Source organism: Dipodomys spectabilis, unplaced genomic scaffold (assembly GCF_019054845.1).
Source record: "Dipodomys spectabilis isolate Male_0828 unplaced genomic scaffold, ASM1905484v1 ptg000499l, whole genome shotgun sequence".
Classification (NCBI taxonomy): Eukaryota; Metazoa; Chordata; class Mammalia; order Rodentia; family Heteromyidae; genus Dipodomys; species Dipodomys spectabilis.
The window spans coordinates 1925419-1945671 of record NW_024871176.1 but is presented as its reverse complement, the minus strand read 5'-3'; the positions used below and the strand labels follow the sequence as shown (position 1 = coordinate 1945671).

The 20253-nt window shown below is 49.9% G+C and overlaps 1 protein-coding gene across 1 annotated transcript in view; it reads left to right on the top strand.

The window, feature by feature from the left end:
- The window catches only part of Srrm4 (serine/arginine repetitive matrix 4), a 99726-nt gene that overhangs the window by 7606 nt on the left and 71867 nt on the right, over positions 1-20253 (top strand). The window lies entirely within an intron of this gene.

The following is a 20253-nucleotide window of genomic DNA, read 5'->3' as shown; positions in this document are numbered from 1 at the left end:
ACCTAGCCATTTCCACCCCCCCTGGACCCAGAAGCCACCCTGGCCTGCACAGCTTGAGCAAGAGCTGCAGTGTGCGTCTGCTCCCTCACATGCCCCTCCCTAGTCTCTCTCTCTCTCCTTTCCCTCATACTCCCCCCGGCCCCCTGTAAAATTTTGCCAAGGGAGCGCCCCTATGCCAATAGCCGGGGTGCAGAGCTCCGTGAAATAAAACACGGAATTAAGATGTCACAGAGACAAAAGCCAAACCAAACACAGGAACAATGCACAGCCCTAAAATAGTGATTAAGCAATTCATGTCTACATGTGTCTGCTCAAAGCAAATATGAATTCCATCCCCGGGATGCGATATGCTTCCCAGACAGAGAATCCTCCAGCTGCTGGGCCCCCAGGACTTTGATCCCGCCGATGGCTTCACTGAGCAGAAACACCAATGGTTCGTGCTTCTCCCACTTCGTTACGAAGTTCCACTTGGGCAAGGGGGAGGTGGCATCTGACAGAAGAGTTAGACTCCTTGGGAAGGAGGCCAGAATTCTCATGACCCTGTTCTCCACGTCACGATTCGTGTTCATTTGTGAAGCATCATCGGTATCTCCCGACAGACTAAAGGTTCCTTCATCCATGTGCTCGGTGTGAGATTTCTTTCACCTGCTAACACCACACAGGGCCAGATAACCGGTGGCTGAATGTATCACACGGTAGCATTTCTCATCTGGTCACTCCTTGCAATCCTAATCGTCTGAACCTTTTGGAATCACCGTGATATTCTGACTCCTCAGTGTCCCCCTAAGTCCAGCAAGGTGCTTTGGGGAGGTGGTGGGACCTTTAAGAGGTGGTGCCTGCCGGGAGGTTTTTAGGCCTTTGGGGGCGTGGCCTGGAAGGGAATGGTGGATCTCCATTCTCCTCCTCCTCTACACTTCCTAGTCGTGTGATGGCCACATGCTTTCCCCACCAAGCATCATCATCATAGACCCAATCAATCATGGGTCCAAATCAACCTCCGGTTATTTTTGAGTTCTTTGTGACAAAATTGCAAAACCGATGGACACAAATCACCAGCCTTTAAAATTAGCCACTGAGTCTGGGACTGTGTCTCAGGCTTTGTAGCATGCCAGCACCTCCCACACAGGGCGCAGGGTTGGTGATTAAATGTCTGTTGACTGAATAACAAGCAAAAACAAGACAACTCAAGTGACCATGAGGAAACTCAGAGGCCCCCCCCCAGAACTCCAGCATCAAGACCATGCTAAGACTTTGCTAGTCTTCTAATCTAATCTCTTTATCTTATATGTAGAGGACTGGAGTGGTGGGTGGATACATTTTATAAGGTATGTAATGTATTGGAACAACGTGTGTGTGTGTGTGTGTGTGTGTGTGTGTGTGTGTGTGTGTGTGTGTGTGTGTGAAATGCCAAATGAGCACACAGCACACACTGGCATTTCAGATTTTCTTAATAAGAGGGATGAGAGATAAGCAAGAACAAAAACAAAAACCTTTGGGGTCCAGTGATCTAACCCAGCAGCTCTCTTGTGCAGACTGAACTCCACAAGGGGAAGAGACAGAGATCTGCGCAGAATCTACAGCTGAGTCCACCTCGGGGGCAAGCCCTCAGCTCTGTTCAGTGGTATCTTGGCTTCTGTCAGGACTGCATAGCACGGTCCTGTGGTCACATTACCTTGTCGTATGCCCCAGCCCACGGTGAAATGTGGCCTCCTGCCCCCTATAGGGCCTTTTGTGGCCTCAGCTGGTGTGTGAGTCCCTGGAGGAGAAGCCAGTCTGCATCCGGCCTGCCCCTGCCCCTGCCTGGCACAGCAGGTGAGCCACCCTGGCTATTTCTGGGATCAGGTTTCAGAGCTTCTAGAAGATAAGAGGCTTTTGTTTGTCTAATCTCCCTTCTTTGGTCTCTTTTCCCTGGACAGGTGGCAGGTGACACTGGGACTCAGACCACTGAGAGAGAGAGAGAGAGAAAGAAAGAGAGAGAGAGAAAGAGAGAGAGAGAAAGAGAGAGAGAGAGAGAGAATCTGAGCAGCAGCCTAGTACGGGTTCAATGATGGAGGCTGGGAAAGGTGGCTGTTTGCAGGATGAATAACAAAGAGACCATCATTTTCCTGGCACTTTCCAACTGTCAGCTCTTTGCAAAGCATTATCATCTCACCTTGGCCAGGGAGTCGCTGGTCAGATGCTGGGGCAGCCAGAGGCTGGAACTCAGATGCAGCCAGGCTCCTTTCACAGACAGTGAGTCTGAGGTGCTGGAAACGCAACACGGCATTCTGGTCTCCATCAGAAAGAGAGGACCGATGCCAGGTGCGGTGGCAAATAGGAGGATCGTGGATTATCAACACGAGATCCTATCTGACAAATGCCACAAGTGAAAAGGGCTGGAATGGCTAGAGTTGGCAGAGCACCTGCCCAGCAAGCGCGAGACTCTGAGTTGGCCCTGTCTGGGTGGGTGGCCACACAATCTTAGAAGCCAAGGACGTGAGCACAGAGTTTGGATCCACCACTGAGAGAGAGAGAGGGTTAGAAGGGCCCGGCCAGCGGGAGCCAGAGTTTAGTCGCAGGGCATTTTCGGACTTGTTCTGTTCAAACCCCATGCCGGCCCCCCCCCCCCGCCCCCTTCCCGGGTTCCTTTCTAGGTGGAGGACAAGCATCTACTCCACCCATGACTCTGGAGTGTTCTGTGTCTTGTTCCTTGCCTTGAGTTTTGTTGTGCATGGGAGCGTGCGTGCATGTGTGTGTGTGTGTGTGTGTGTGTGTGTGTGTGTGTGTGTGTACGTACACGCGCGTGTGCGTGTGCTTTTTATTTTCTGTTTCTGGTTTTCCTTTTATCTTCTACAAATGAGAGAGCATGCGCCATACTTGACATCAGAGTCTCCAGTTGCAGCTGGATTCCCGAGAATGGTCTAACGTCATTCTTCTCGCTGGCTGAGTAGAACTGCCTTGTGTATGGCCCACGATTTCTAGCCTGAGCCCTGTGTGTGTGGCTATCTTTACCCCTCTCCATGCCAGCCACAGAAGAAGGTGACCTTTCAAGGCCAGGAGACAAGAGATGTTAGTCATCAGCCATGTGAGTTCCTGATCAGAACTAAACTCCAAGATGGCAGCCCACAGAGACACATGAGCCCCTGGAAGGGTCGACATTTGTGAAGCCCTAGGGTCTCCTAGCCACATCCATACCCCGAATGAGCGAAAGCGTGACCTGTACTGGCAAGAGAAGACACAAGCCCAGAGAGGTTACTTCATTTGCCCAAGGCTGCCCAGCTTAACAAAGCGTTCCATACTGGCTATCAGTCCACATCCATATGTTACCATGGAGAGATGTCATCATTCCTGCCCAAGGGATACCTGTGTTCTACTGTGGGGTGCACACCTCTCCCTTGCCTCCCTCTCCCCGCCTCCCTCCTCTTCTCCTTCCTCCCCCTCCCTTTCCCCTTCCCTTCTCCTCCCATTCCCTTCTCTCTCTCTCTCTCTCTCCCTCCCTCCCTCCCTCCTTCCAAGACAGGAGGAAGCAATCTCTCTCTACTAAGAGGAATCCTTCTTCTTTTGTGCAGCTTCAAAACTCTCTCCCAAGTCCATAAATTTCCTTCCCCTCGGGCTTTAACTTTCCTGGAAAGTAAATGCTAAAACATTAAAACATTCTCATTTTCTTTCTATTTTCCGTGAAGACACCAGCCTCCCTGAGGCAGCCGGGGGAGGGGGGGGAGCAGTAAGAACCCACCACCCGCTTAAATGATTTTTTTTAATGCGAACATTCATAGAGGAAAAAGCATTGCCCAGTCATCGGAGGCCAGGCCCCTTTCCCGGGGAGCCCCGAGGGCTTGTGGGAAGGAAGGCTGGTGGCCCTGGGGAAGTGCACAGAGGGTCACGTGACTCCCCCAAGGACACACAGCTCCTAGGCAGAGCTGGGATTCAACCCTGAGCTTGTAAGACAAGCAGTCAGGCTTTCTGTGAGCATGCTCTGCTGCACACACAGACACAGACACACAGACACAGACACACAGACACACACACACACACACACAGACACACACACACACACAGACACACACACACACACAGACACACACAGAGACACACACACGGTCTCCAGAGAAAATCTGACTTGCAGCCTGCGGCGGAGAGCGCATTCATTGGTACCTGCACGTCAGTGGCGGCTCCTGCATGTATCCCAGCCTCAGACAGGTGCAGTCCCGTCTCTGGGGAGGAGACACTCCATATCCAAGACAAACCTTCAGAGAACAGAGGGAGGAACACCCCCCCCCCCCCAGAGTGCCAGCCAAGCTACCGAGCTCTGCGCCTAACCAAGCTGGTAACGAGCAGGATGGCAAACCTCCACCGTATGTCAACAACATAATCAATCAATTGTGGCTGCTGGAAGGCCTGTGATGAGATGGATTCTGGGGCCGGATCTGAGATCAGAAAAACAGAGTGCTAAAAAAAAAAAAAAGAAAAACAGAGTGCTTTGATTGATTAGTGATGCCTGCCATCGGTGTAGAACGGGAGGCAGATGAATGTGTGCTATGTGTTTATACTATGACTTACTGGATCAAGCACTTAACTGCTGTGGGTGCTGTGCCTTCCCATTTTTATTTAACTTTCATACCCCCTCCCCTTCCAGACACACATATTTTCAGGTAGGAAGAAAGACAAAAACCAAAACCAGAGTTTCAGCAAGGCAGGGTGACTTGCTGGAGGGTAAAGAAGCTAACTAGATGCTAACCAGCTCTGCTAATTACTGTTTAAAAAAAAAACAACAACATAAACCATCGGGGTTGATGAATAGAAATGTCCATAGAGAAACCATCCTGGAACCTGTTAATTAGTGTGTGGATGCATGTATTTGGCCAGGGGGGCTTTTTCTTACTTATCTTCATACTCCTTTTGGATTCCATGGGGCTCAGGACCCCATGGATGCTCAAGGCATGAGTCCTGCTTACAGTTGCTAACAGGCATTGTGCCAGACGCCCTGAAGTGTGGTTCAGAGTGAAGAGATTTGGGCATGCAGCTAATGAGAAGTATCTAACTAGAGGTCTGACATAAACTAGGCACAGGACAAGTATTTGTTGAATCAGTGAGTCCTGGAGTTATATGGATTGCTGGGAGGCATAAGACAAAGAGAGGCTCTGGAGTGACAGGGTATTCTGTGTGTGTGTGTGTGTGTGTGTGCGTGCACGTGTACCAGTCCTGGGGCTTGAACTCAGGGCCTGGGCACTGTCCCTGAGCTCTTGTGCTCAAGGCTACAGTGCTCTACTACTCAAGCCACAGCTCGACTTCAAGTGTTTGGGTGTTAAATTAGAGATGAGAGTCTCATGGACTTCCCTCCCCTGGGCTGGCTTCAAGCTGCAATCCTCAGATCTCAGCCTCCTGAGTAGCTGGGATGACAGGTATGGCGTGAGCCACAGGTGCTGGGCTACAACTCTTTTCCTTAAAGAGAGCTTGTAAATTCATCTACACTTCAGGCTTCTTACGCATCTGGCTCTGCTTCTGATGCAAAGATCCTGAGACTGTAAGATTGTGCATGTTTTGCAATCCAGGAAGCTGGGTTTTGCCACCAACTGAGACTTTTGGTGGTGTGTGTGTGTGTGTGTGTGTGTGTGTGTGTGTGTGTGTGTGTGTGTGAGAGAGAGAGAGAGAGAGAGAGAGAGAGAGATCTCTCCCCACTGGTTGAATTTCACCTGCTGGGAGCCTTGTCCATTGGGACATTGGATGCCTAGGCTTTCCAGTCCCAGACATGCCCAAGCCACTGGTGGAGCAGGTTTGTGGACGCCAGGAAAGATCTGAGAGACCCTGGCAAGTTTGTATTTTTAGCCAAAATACGTCACTTCTAAGAAGTCCCTGAGAGGGCCTGGATTTCTTCAGATGTGTTTTAAAATTGTGCCCTTGGGCTAGGGCATCAAATGGCTCACACCTGTCATCCAGCTATTCAGGAGGCTGAGATCTGAGGATCATGGTTCGAAGCCAGCCCGGGCAGGAAAGTCCATAAGACTCATCTCCAATGAACCACCAGAAAATCGGAAGTGGTTCTGTGGTTCAAAGTGGTAGAGCGCTAGCCTTGAGCAAAAGAGCTCAGGACAGCGTCCAGGCCCTAAGTTCAAGCCTCACAACCAACAAAATTAAACTAATAGATAGATAAATAGATAGATAGATAGGTAGGTAGATAGATAGATAGATAAATGATAGATAGATAGATAGATGATAAATGATAGGTAGATAGATAGATGATAGATTGATAGATTATAGATTGGTGATAGATGATAGATAGATAGATAGATAGATAGATAGATAGATAGATAGATAGATAGATAGAGTTGTGTCCTTGGGCCAGGGAATTCAGTTGTGGAAGCCTCAGTCTCCTCCATCTGTAAAATGGAGCTAATGGTAATCTCTCCTTTGCACAGGGCATATGGGATTCAATGAGCTAATATATAATCAAATCCTTAGAGTGGTAAGTGACCAATGCATAGTGGCTTCGTTTTTATCATGTTTATTGATCATTAACGTACATCATTTCAAGATCCCAAGCCATGGGAGATCAACTTCCAAGTATATCAGTGGTTGAACTAGGATTTAAGAGAGCTGATTCTCCTGTTTGACCATGCTGGTAGCCAGTGTGACCTTGGGCAGACTCCTAACCTCTCTGAGCTCCGTTGCTTTCCTCTTTCGTTGCCAGCTGGGTGTCAGCCCCTGGCTGATTGTAGTCCAGGGGACGTCTGAGATTCCAATAAGATCATGGCTTTGAGTGAGCTTAGGAGCCAGGCACGTACCAGAGGAATCTGAGATATTATGATTATGGCGGCCGCCCCCTCTGCTCGGTGCCTGGGCGGACCCATCTGTTCTGGGAGCTCCAAGACCCATTCTCTCTCTGCCGCCTTTGGCCGCCAGTCCTGAGCCACCGGGCCTGACATTTGGGCTGTTTCCAGGGAGGGTTCTCTCCTCTTCCATCTGTCCCTCAACTTAACTCTTTTCTGGCCTCCTCTCTGGTGTCTCCAGGATCTGAGGCAGGCGTGGGAGATACTGCTGAGGGAGGAGACACTCAGAAAAACCTCCGCGCTCGGCAGGGCACCTGCTGCTCACGCCTGTCATCCCGGCTACTCTGGAGGCTGAGATCTGGGGATCACGGTTCAAAGCCAGCCCGGGGCTGCGGGGTGGGGGGGGGGGGGAATCTGTGAGACTCTTATCTCCAATGAACCACCAAGAACCAAAGCGGTGGCTCACATGCTAGAACGCTAGCCTTGAGTAAAAACAAAACAGCGCCCAGGCCCTGAGTTCAAGCCTCACAGCTCCCTTCCAGTTCGTGATCTGTCTGTGGGAGAATATGGCTGAGGTGGGGTGGGGTGGGGGGTGTCACTGTTACTCTCAGGAGCATGGGTTGTCTCTCAAAGGGAATTAGGGTGGGTGGCCAAGCCTTCTAGATTGTCCAGGTTTCCTCAACGTCCATCCACCATCGCCTCTTTGGACCAAAGGAGCTGGCGGTGTGCATGCTTCCCCCCCCCTCCCCCGCCCCCGGTCCCAGCTAGGATGGCCAGGCTGATCATTTTGTCAGCCCCTCCTCCACCCCCACCCCCTCCACCCCACGGCTGGAGAAGGCCGGGCTGGGCATCTGGCTGTGTGGGCTGGACAAAGCAGGGAGGGCGCTGTGTGTGGGGCTGGCAGCTGCAGGCCTGCTGGCAGATGGCTTTCTAAGTGGGCCATCCCAGGGTCAGCTGCACGGCTCTGCGCCTTAACCCTTCCCTCCCCGCCAGCCCCTTCGCTGCTGGTTAAACGACCCTGGCCAGAAGCATCTTGCTGGGGCCCTATCGGAGCTCAAGGCTGGATCTCTGGGTCACAGCAGGGTGGGATTTGGGGCGACATATTTGTATTCAGTGTCATTTTCCATTTCATGATTCTGGCTGCCTCCCCCCCCACACACCCCAAAAAAGCTTTCTCTTCTTCCTTCCTCTTTCTGTCTCTCATTTTCTTCTTTCACGCCTCTTCCCGTGTGTCTTTGTCAGTGTGGTATCACAGAAAACAAATTGTTAAAAACTTTCTTTTTTTTTTTGGTCAGTTGTGGGACTTGAACTCAGAGCCTAGGCACTGTCCCTCAGCTCTTTTGCTCATGGCAAGCACTCTCCCACTTTGAGCCACAACCCCACTTCCAGTTTTCTGGGGGTTTATTGGAGATAAGAGTCCCATGGACTTTTCTTCCCAGGCTGATTTGAACTGCAATCCTCAGATCTCAGCCTCCTGAGTAGCTAGGATTATAAGTGTGAGCCACCAGCCACCTGGCTTGAGAGTTTCAAACTTTTTAATCCCTCTTTAGTCAATAACTATCCATTTCATCATTTTTATTGCTCATATAGTATTCCATGAAAACGATGTATTGAAAAGATATTTTGCCCATCTACCACTGTTGGAAAATGTCGTGGAAGGAGCAACTTCAGAGAGGCTCAGTGACTGACCCAAAGCCACACAGCTCAGAGATAACACTGGGACTTAACATTTTGGTCTTGGTGTTGAAGTCTGCTTTACAACAAAGGGTAAGGGTTTCAAAGCTTTGTTCCTTTAAGCCGGCTTGGACCCTATTGTGTATAGGAAGGGAGTGAAGAGAAGCTTTGCTGTTCCTGAGTTTGGTTGGCTGTTCCTGATATCAGCCCCATTTCGTGTGTGTTTGTTTGTTTGTTTGATTGTTTTTGGCTGTGTGACTTTGGGCCACCTGGCTGCTGTCTCTGAGCTCCTGTTCCTTCATGAAACAGAAAGACAAGGGTGGAAATTGTTGAAGCGAACAGAAGCCTGGTGCATGTTCAACACACCCATTGCTGCTGGAAAGGATGGTCTTCAGAGTTCAGGAATAGTGCGAACACCACAGTGTAGTATTGATTAGCGTGCTGTGATGAATGTCGAATTACAGCTTGAGCTCTAATAGTACTTTCAGCACCCGTCCAGGGTACTTCTCCTGCCCCAACCCCCAGGCTCAGTTCACCCTTCTCAGAAGGGCAGGTGAGGCCCTGGATTACTTGAAGAGTGAGTGTGTGTCAACAAGCAGAGGCCGCAGAGCTGGCAGTGCCCTCCCCCCTCCCCTCCCCTCCCCTCCCTACCTTATGTGCTCCCCTCCCCCACTTGCTCTAGGCCTTTGACACTAATTGCCACGGAGTTCCCCCCCTCTAATCCCGTCTCTGCCTCAGGCCCTTGTTCTGAGGGGCATCTGCTTGGGGAGGAGGAGGCAGGGCTGACAGCCACCCGCCTGTCTGCCATCTGGTCCCGTCCCCTCCCTCGTCTCTCACAGGGCAACCCAGAGAAAGCGCTCCCCAAACCCAGGCTTCTACCCAAGGGGGCAGAGTGAGGCTGGGCCCACGCTGGCCAGGGGTGCACACGCACACACACACACATGCATGCATACACACAAGCACGCACACATGTGTTTGCACACACTCACACTCTCCGATCCCAGACACGGCTGCTACTGGAGCTTTTGTGCATCCTGCCGGGACCTGGCCTGCATCAGGCGCCCTGAGGCTGAGGGGAGGAGGGGCTTCCATTATCCTCCACCCCGCCCCCACCTCCTAGACTGAGCATGGCTGGACACTGGATGGGATGGGTAGGAGGGCAGCAGCCGGGTTGGGGGGGGAGGAGACAGACAACCTGGAACCGCATGGGATGGGAGGCTGGAGGGTGACCGAGCTAGCTGCAGAGACTTGGGGAGAAAGTTCCCATTTTCCTCCCCTTCTCTCCAGCTGCTCCGCCCGGAGCTTTGGCTAATGTCATTAAGACATTAGAGCTGACTGCTCCATGCTGATATCAAAGGCCCGACTTGGAACTGTGTAGACCTGGGTTCTAATTTGGCCTCCACTGGCTCTGTGTGTGTGTGTGTGTGTGTGTGTGTGTGTGTGTGTCTTTGGGGAACAACTTCCCGGAGTCCTGGGTAAGAGGAAGAGGGCAGCAGTGAGGGCTCCCAAGGTTGACAAGTCAGGTCAGAGAGCATCATTCATTCACTCCAAGGGGGGAGGTTTACTGAGCACCTACTGCATGCCTGTCCTGCGGGTCAGGAGGAGGAGTCGGAGCCCAGCTCTTTTCTTGACTCCGGAGCAGACGCTGGTCACCAGCAAGGCTCCACTGCTCTGCCACAGTTGTGTGTTTGTTGGTGGAAGCAGATTTTCTCTGTGTAGGAACTGCTTAGAGCTCTGTGCCCTGGCACAAAGTAGGTATTCAAGAAATGGTTTTCTCAGCTGACTGGCCCCTAGATCAAACAGTCAGAGGTAAAAGGTACCAACCCACTGGGCGCTGGTGGCTCAGGCCTGTCATCCCAGCTACTCAGAAGGCTGAGATCTGAGGATTGTGGTTTGAAGCCAGCCCTGGCAGGAAAGCCCGTGAGACTCTTTATCTCCAGTGAACCACCAGAAAACCAGAAGTGGAGCTGTGGCTCAAAGTGGTCAGGTACTCACCTTGACTTCAAGCTCCGTGACTAACAGCTTTCATTGTTCTACTTTCATAAACATAGAAAAGTACTTCACCCATGCTCTCCCTGCCACTAATTTCCACCTCCTGAGCAAGACCTGTTTTACATTCCTGACATTCTATTAAGAAAAAAAAAAGTATATAAAATAAAGTCAGGCAGTGTCTCACGCCTGTAGTCCTAGCTACTCAGGAGACTAAGATCTGAGGATTGTGGTTCAAAGCCAACCTGGGTAGAAAAGTCCATGGGACTCTTATCTCCAAGTAACCACAAAAAGTGAAAAGTGGCACTGTGGCTCAAGTGGTAGAGCTCTAGCCTTGAGCTAAAGCACTCAGGGATAATACCCAGGCCCCAAGTTCAAACCCCAATGACCAGCGAAAAAAGAAGTATAAATCCCTTTTCCCTTTAAGATGTTTATGACAGATAATTCTGTTCCAGAGACCAGAAAGGTAACTAACATGCCACCTCATAGGGTAGATGTTGAGGCTGTCTGCAAGCTCACAGCCCATCCTGAAATCTAGTTACGTGGTTTCCATGACACATTTGGTGGTGACCTTTGTCATTTGTGCACTACCAATTCCTAACCGAAGCCAGTGAGATTTTCATGGTTGAAAAGGGTCAGGACTCTGTGTGTGTGTGTGTGTGTGTGTGTGTGTGTGTGTGTTTTGTTTTCCTTCTTTAAGTCGTGGCCTGGGACACCATTTGTATTCCCCTTAAATAAACAGGCCTCATTCATTCACTCACTCATTCATTCATTCATTTTTTAATACTCACTTTAAAATATATTTCCTTAAGAAAAAGATGTAGCCGGGCACTGGTGGCTCACACCTGTAATCCTAGCTATTCAGGAGGCTGCGATCTGAGGATCACAGTTCAAAGCCAGCCCAGGCAGGAAAGCCCATGAGACTCTTATCGCCAGTTAGCCACCAGAAAACCAGAAGTGGTACCTTGGTTTACAGATTAGAACGCTCACCGTGAGCTGAAGAGCTGAGGGACAATGACAGGCCCAGAGTTCAAGCCCCATCACACACACACACACACACACACACACACACACACACACTAAGGACACACCAGAGTCCCCAGTGGGAGCTCCAGCTCCCCATCAGGCTGGCGCGGGCCTGCATGTTTTTTGTCACCCAGGTTCCCATGATGTAATTCCCAGGAGGACGTCCCCCGTCTTGGCAACGTTCCTCGGAGACACAGCTTCTCCTCAGAGACAAAGCTTCTCACAGACTTTCTCCCCTGCCCACCATTCCCTGCCTCCACCTTTGCTCAGTCTTTCCTTTTTGACTTCGTGATAGGGAAAGTGGAGAGCAATTCTGTTTTTCCCATTCTTTAACAGGCCTGTCTCAGACCTCCATCACCAGCCCCCAACAAAAGATGATCTTGGTCTGATTCTTTCTTTATTCCATGGTGTACCTGTTTGTAATGGGCCAACTTCTGCTTGGCCTTTTTTCTTTTTCTTTTCTTTTTTTGTCGGTCACTGGGCTTGAACTCTGGGCCTGAGCACTGTCCCTGAGCTCTTCAGCTCAAGGCGAGCACTCTACCACTTGAGCCACAATGCCACTTCTGGTTTTCTGGTGGTTAATTTGAGATAAGAGTCTCACAGACTTTCCTGCACGGCTGACTTTGAACATAATCCTGAGTAGCTAGGATTACAGATGTGAGCCACTGGCACCCAGCTTGGCTTATTATTATTATTATTTTATTATTATTAATCCTTCCTTCCATTCATCTAACAATCTATCCATTCATCTGTCCATCCATCCAACCATTCATCCATCCATCCATCCATCCAACCATCTATCCATCATGGAGTCCATCCTTCTTCCTTACCCATGATTCTCTGACAGTTCTCTTCAAAGTTTCTTCACTGGTTTTGCTTGTTTGTTTTTTCTTTTTTGGGGGAAGGGGTCAGTTATTTCTCAACAGAACATTTCTATTGCTGATAATCACTATTTAGGGACTCCCTCTGTTTACATGACATTTATCAAGTCTCTGTTGATGTCATTCAGAAAGGACCTAGTTACCTTCTGAACTTTCTAGGAGTCTAGTGAGAGACAGCTCACTAGGCATTTCATATCCATCTGAGAGGTAATGCTATTTGTTCCCAGCATGCACTAGGCCACAGGAAGAATTTCCAGGATGTAATTGGTAGAAAATCGTGTCACCTCAAGCATCTCCAGATGTACCTTCTTAGTGAGGATCAGGCCATCTTGTTTCCTTAATTAAAACAAGAGACTTGAGCTCTGAGCTCAGGCCCATGTTTGCTCCTGTGGTAACAAACAAGAATTTTGGAGCCAAGTAGGTTTCTCACTCTTTATTGGTAGTCATTTGCCTTCTAGCAAATAACACCAACAACAAAGACAACAGAATCTGTAGCATCTCTAGTCCACTGGGTAATCCACCCAGTGTAACACACTCACAAAGAGAACATGAGCTGGTGAAGCCCCTAAACCTCCCGGATTATGATGTTTTATTCTATTTTTTTATACCCAGCTCCTATAACAGGCATATGGCAGCCAGTTGGACAAATCTCCATTAAATAAGTGGGTGAAATCCAGCTCTTCCATGTATCAAGTGCAGTGCTAGTGGGGATCCCCTCTCTCATCTTGAAAGGGCAACACCTTCCACCTCCCTGCTGTGGCAGGGTGGACATCACCCAGTTTCCTGGGGCTGTTTTCCCTGAAGGAGAAGCAGGGGGACCAGTGTGGGTGGGGCTGGGAGGGGAGTAAGGGAGGAGTGGGCATGGCTATGTAAATGGCATAGGGAGATGAGAATCTTGCAGGCTGGGAAATTCTTTCAGGTCACAATGGATTGGGGTCCATGGTAGGGAAAATTGAGTGAAGGTTCCCAGCATCCTTTGGGGGAGGATCTCTTTCTCTCTCTTTCTTACTCTAGCCAAAGCCCTCCTTTAGACTCCCCTCCTCCACTCCCATCAGGCTCCATCAAGTCACAGCCATTCCATTCCGCCTCACTTCCCTCTCTTCCTGTCCTCCTGCTCTCTCCTCCCCACAGACTGGCAATTCTGCTCTGGCCCGTCTGGATTCAGATGGAGCGGGATTTACATCCCATCTCTGCTAGTTCGGCTACCTTCTGACTGTGGGTGGGGTTACCTCCAATCAGAACCCCCAGTTTCCTCCTCATTAACCCAGAAGGGAGAATGACTGGGAGGATTACTGTCTGTAAGACACAGAGACAACCCGACACAGAGACAACTCAACATAACAGCAATTGCAGTTATCATGAGAGGGAGAAGAGAGATAGAGAGAGAGAGAGAGAGAGAGAGAGAGAGAGAAGAAAGAAAGAGAGAGGAGACTAAGAAATACATTTATTCGGTTGCTTGAAGAACAAGAACCAGAATGAATGGATCTAATGGCCTGGGAAAGAAGCCTATGATGGAAATGCTAAGAGTCACAGAAAGAACTACCCCCACCTTCTTTTCCCTTGCCTTAAATTGGACATTTCATACCCTAGATTTATTAAAAATGGGCCATGCCTTCTCCCAAATACCCTAAGAATTTATGATGATGCCACTGGAGATTCTAGAAACCAGTTCTCCCCCCACACATCCCCACCATCATCACCCAGGTATGTGTGTCTCTCTTAGGATGGGTTGGTTGCAAGAATCTAACAAGTTTCTCTGTGCAGCTTGAGCAGAAAGAAAGGGATTGAGCACAAGGAACACCCCCCCCCAGAACCTACCTGTTCCCCCAAATGAGAGATCAGTTCCCAATTCTCCTTCAGATCCTGCCGGATCTGCTCCTCACAGCTGATAGACCGATCACCCAGCCCCCTGTTTCACATTTCCTGCGGAGAGCATCTGATTGGCAAAGGTGGTGTGTAAATCAATTTGACATAAATCAAATCCTAATTTAAATGCTCTAGGCAACCCCCCCCCCTCCACTACTTAAATATTTAATGGAGGCTTTAAGAAAGCGAGCACAAAACCCTTTGTGCAATGGGAACGATCAAATCCTAATCAAAGCCACATTGCCTATCTTGGCTTGAAATAATGGGTGTTCTGAAATTCTGAATGAGGATGGGGGGGGGCTAGGGGGTTGGAGTATCTATAAGTTGGAGTATCTATAAACGTTTCTTCTAGTCAACATGGGTTAAAAAAAAGTGGAAACCTAAGCAAGATGTTGAAGTTTCCCTGATGTTTGAGTTCCCTGAGCATTTCCCCCACCCACCCACCCACCCACCTCAGCTGCATCTGTGTTCATGTCTGGCTTTGAGCCTGAAGCCGCAAGTAACAGCAACCTCTGGCGATAGCTCACTTTCCCCGTGACCTCCTCTAAATAACACATTTTCCTTCCTATCCCCACACTTTGTCAGCGTGCCGTTCTCGGCTCATGAGCACTTGGCCTCGGGGTCACACTGCTGTGCTGAGAACTGACACCTTGGCCTGACATCTCATGCCTATTTTATTTGAGGAGTGGGGCTCTGCGGCTATCCATAATTTCAGAGGTAGGAAAAGGGGACTTTGAAGGTGAAAATACTGACAAATCTCATAAGGGTAGGAAAGCCAGGGGCCCGAGAAACCTTGTGAATGAGTGGCTTTTTATTTGTTTGTTTTTGAATCCTGGAAGACTCAGATGTGTGAAGAAATCTGGACAGTTTTCCCAGAAGAATAATGCACATGCCATGATGCCAGGGTTGCAGTTTACCCACCTTGCTGTGTGCGCTAGGGAAGGGAGCCTCTTCTCTGAGGACACAGCTTGGAAAGTGGAAGCAGGCTGGAGTCTAGTCTTCACTTCATCCCCCCATAGGGCCTGTGTGTGAGCCAGCTTTCAGTGGCTGTGGCAAAATACCTGAGACCTTCATCTTAAAAGGAGGAAAGGGTTCTCTGTGCTCTTGGTTTCAGTTTATGGATGCCCGGCCTTGTGGCTTTGGATCTTTGGTGACACAGAACATGAGGGTAGAAGCATGGAGTAAAGAAGGTTTGTTGATATCATAGCTACCAGAAAGGAAGGCAGGGAGAGAGAAATAAGAGGGGGCAGGAGTTGGGGTCTCAACATTCCCTTCAAGACTATACTCCCAATGAGCTCACATCCTCCCACTAGTCCCCACCCCAATGACCTCACTTCCTCCTATTAGGCTCCACTCCATGACCTCACTTCCTCCTCCTAGTCCCCACCCCCCCTCAATGACCTCACTAACTCCCACGAAGCTCCACCCTCTTAAAGGATGCACCTCCTCCCAATAGTGCCACAGGCTGAGGGTGGCCAAGCCTTTCACAGCCAGATTCTCCAGTATCTTAGTGCAGGTTGCACCTTGCACACAGTCTCGAGGGAGGGGCTTCCGTGGATTCTGCGCACAAGCTTTCCCCTGTGCAGATTTAATGCCTTCCCTTCATCTCACTCATGGAGCCCTGTAGCTTAAGGTAGGGAAGTGACTTTCTCAAGATCACATAGTGAGCCCTGTTCCTGCACTGAGAGTCTTGACTCTAGGGCATTGCTGTTGTTGGGTTTTTGTTTTAATCTCCCACACACCCTAGGCCCTGACCCCTCTCCAGATTAAATAGCCTACAGGTTATGCTTACTCACAGACAGTTCCACCAGCATGCTAGATAAAAATCTCTTGTCGACATATCTAAATTAAATCCTTGTCAAAGATGCTCACCTCCAAGTGTGGGTAAACCCAGTGGCCCCGGGCAGGCAAGAGCTATTCCTCTTATCAGTCCTGTCTGCGTTGAATGATCTATTTCCAGCAGCACAAGGAATTATATCTCAGAGAGGGTACGTGTCCCCAGTGGAGGCGTAGTGAATCAGGAGCTGGTGGCCTTGAAAAAGCGCAACTCAGAGGGGACAGGCTGTCCTGAAGGGAGAGGGTCAATCAGGTGTATTAAAGACAGCCCCGGTGTGAAAGCGTAAATGAATCGCCCCGAAATAGATGAGATTTCTCTCTGCGGTCATTGCCAGTGGAGCTGGTGAAAGGTTTTTATATCGCCAGCACAGGAAGGAAAAGAGCTGGAAAAATAAAAGAGGATTTTATTTTGGAACCAAGAGTGACAAAGCGCTTTAGCGCTGGGGTGGGAATGGAAGAGGGGAGTTGCTTTCAGATAGAAAATGGCCCTGCAGGGGGTAGAAAGGGGAAAGAGAGATGCTGGTTGGCCCATAGAGGGCGCTGTAGGCACAGCAGGAACTCAGGTAGTCAATGGCTGGGCTCCTGGTGTTGTCTGGGCCTTGTGATGCCTCTTTCTGAGCCTGAGTTTCTCCCTTTGTTGAAAGAGAATGGCCACTCCTTTGCACACAAGTGCTGGATCCCTCAAACTGTGGTGTTGAGGGAAAGAAAACCCCAAGAGAGTATCTAATATACAGCCCCATCCTCCTCATCCCTCCAAAACAGACCAAACTCCAAAGTTAGGAAAGTCAAGAAAGAGAGACAGGAACACACAACCACCAGAAGTGAGCTTCTGGCCTTTGGGGTAACACTGCTGCTTCCGTGAGTAGAACTGTGTTGAGTTCTACCTTGATAGTTCAGGCATTCTTCTGTAGGAAGGCAACTGTTTGTTGAGATGCAATAGTTTGTTTAAAAGTTGGGTTAAGAAGGTCCCTCAAAGCAGTAGATCTAGAAGCTAGATGCCAAGCAGGACTTTCTGACAGCAATGTTAGCTAGGTGTCTACTTAGGAGAGGAGCTTTACTACACAGAATAGAGCACCTGCCAAGTGTGCATAAGGCCTAGTCTAATCCCAAGTACCTAAAGCTTCTCAGAAGATGATGTGTGTGTGTGTGTACTGGTCATGGGACTTGAAGTGCTCTAAAACTTAGCCAAGGTGCCACTTCTGGCTTCTTGGTGGTTAATTAGAGATAAGAGTCTCACAGGCTTTCCTGCCCGAGCTGCCTTTGAACCTCGATCCTCAGACCTCAGCCTCCTGAGTTGCTGGGATGACAGCTGTGAGCCCCCAGCGCCAAGCGGAGGAGCTTTTGCTCAGCATTCTTCACCATGTGTACGGCCTGGCAAAAAACGAGTCACACTACCCTGCTGCCTCCTCCAGGCTCTTCCCCTAGAGTCCCATCCCTCCTCCTGGCTCCACTAAAAGTGGTCTCTGCGTTGTTGGTCTGTATCTGGCCCTCACAGCCTCTTCACATCCCCTAGGCTGGGCCCCATCCTCCCCCCGCCCCTTTTTGGTAATCCATTGACTGCCCATGCGCAGGAACCCTGCCTCCCATCAGCCTCTCTCTGTGGGCACCCCAAACATCTCTTCTCTGTCCTGCCTCTCTCCTCCCGGACCACTTGTCAGCTTTGATCTTTTAATCCAGGATCTGCCAAAGTATGATTGACGTGCATTTCAGCTGAGCCTCCCTGGGGCCTGAGACCTGCTGCTGTTTAAAACCAGGGACAGACAAGCCAGCCGGGTCCTAAGCTTGATCTGGAAGGCCTCAAGGTCTTTTCCAAATCCTCTCCCTCCAAGCTGGGCTGAGGATGGGGAGGCCATAATGAGAGTGACTTTCAGGGTCACCAGGTACTCTCTGTGTCTCTCCAGCCATGAACTGGGGACCCAGGAGGGGAAGGAGGATCCATGGGGCAGACACAGGAAACGAGAAGACATGGGCCTGCCCGGTGTGGAGTTTACAAAGCACCCGTCAAACATTGTAACACAGGCTGAGTGCTTTGTTGGGGTGGGTCTGGGAGAATATGGTGGGCTATGGGGAAGAGACACTGCTACCTGTGTACGTGTGCGTGCGTGTGCGTGTGTGCACACACAGGTATGTAGAGGGAGAGAGAATAAAACAAATGCTCCCGGAGAAATGACAGCTACACGTAGACTCCGAAATGGCAGGGGCGTGTTGGAGCACAGGAGTGAAAGGTGCCAGGGCCAGGAAGAAAGAGGAAGTGGGGTGTTTGGGGCATTGAAGGTGTGAGGGGTAAGTATTGGGGATGAGGCTGGACAGGCAGGCGGGTCCAGGGCACAGAGGTGTGTTAGTTCTGGACCTTGCGGACATGGATGCTTAGACGGAATTGTACACACAGTCTTGCACCCACAAATGACACAGATGTGGTCTCAGAAATGCCCCTGTAAGCAATCTGTCCTTGTGTAAGCGTTGTCCAGCTGGTGTACACGAGCATCTGTGACATAGGCCGATCATTTGGTATGGTCTCTTTGTGTCATGGAAGACAGGGTCTTGCTACCGTTGCCCAAGATGGCCTTGAAATTCCTGGAGTCCAGCCTTCCCCAGCTCAGCCTCCCCAGAGTCGCGATTGCAGACGCTCGCCGGGCTCTGCTGCCTTCGATGCCATCTTTCTCTTCGGCATTTCTTTGGTGGTGTTTGGGGCGGAACTCCAGGCCTTCTGGAGACAGGTGCGCCACCACTGAGCGGTACCTCCAGCCCTGACATGACCTCTTGCTTGCAAAGTGAATATAAGGAGTAGGGCATCTCTGTCCTAACATCTCAGTGTAACATGGCATACTGCTTTGCAGTCAGCTTTTCTTTTGTCTTTTAATAAGTCTGAAGGATAGGTATCAAAGTAACACATGCATAGCTAAATACGTATACCACCAACACAATCATTTACTATCATTACCATGTCTTACACACTGTACATAATAGGATGTATTATAACTTAAATGAACTGTAGTAGGTTTGTTTTTTGATTTCTTTTTTTTTGGTCAGTCATGGGGCTTGAACTCGGGGCCCGAGTGCTGTCCCTGAGCTTCTTTTGCTCAAGGCTAGCTCTCTAACACTTTGAGCCACAGTTCCACTTCCAGTTTTCTGGTGGCTCATTGGAGATGAGTCTCACAGACTTTCCTACCCGGGCTGGCTTTGAACTTTGATCCTTAGGTCTCCACCTCCTGAGTAGCGAGGATCCCAGGCCTGAAACTTAGTAAGTTTGTTTGTTTTAGCACCCTTGGACACACAGTAGCATTGTGCTAAGCTTCCACATTTGACAGTAATGACTCCCTGGAAGATAGACATTTCTCCACTCCACTGTTATCTTATGGGGCTGTTGCTGTACACGTGGTCTGTTGTTGACAGGCAACTCATGAGTGCACCAGGATTTTCACTAGAAGAATTACCCAGACACAGGAGTTGGAGAGGGAGGCAGCAAAACCTTTAGAGCTAAGAGAGGGGAGAGGGAGAAGGCCGGGGTGGGATTATCTCAGCGTGCTGTGCAGTCAAAGGTAGGTTTCTGCAGGGCTCTGGGCAAGATCTGGGACTAAAGACGTCTATCAGACAAGCCTGGCGTGTCTCTGCCTTAGTATTCTAGTCACCTGCCCATTGGCTGACAGCCACCCATGGCCACGTGACCTTCCACAAGGTCAAGATGCCACCGTGGAGATTCTCCAGCAGTGGTTTGTTACCTGAGGTTGAAGCTCTCGGACCGCCATTCTTGTCTAGCCCACCACAGCTGGGTTTGAGTTTATTCTGGAGAGAGAATTGGGAAGCCAAGCCCGCGGAGGGTGTTGAAGTGATTTCTGTGATTAAAACCAAAAAAAAAAAAGGGAATCTCACACTGGCGGCGATGGGCAAGAGTAGAGCCATAATAAAGGATGTCCAAGACAAAATTGTCGGGGAGGAAGCGTGGCAGCAAAGAGAGGGCATTGGCCAGGGCCTGGAGGGGTCATAGGGAGAGGCGGACAAATTAAAGCTCTGTTAGTGAGGCAACATGCCTGTGAGCTGGTGACTGAGCATGATGGGAGAGAGAGAGAGAGGACTCAGAGGAGGGAAGGCCGGGGCACCAGCACCAGGTCTACACGCATCCTTGTGTGACAGGCAGTGTGCACCCATCTGACAGGCTCACTGCAGTCATAGTGGGCTCGGGGAAAGTTGTTTTCTCCATTACTGGTAGATTGTCTCTTTCTCTCACTCTGTGGACA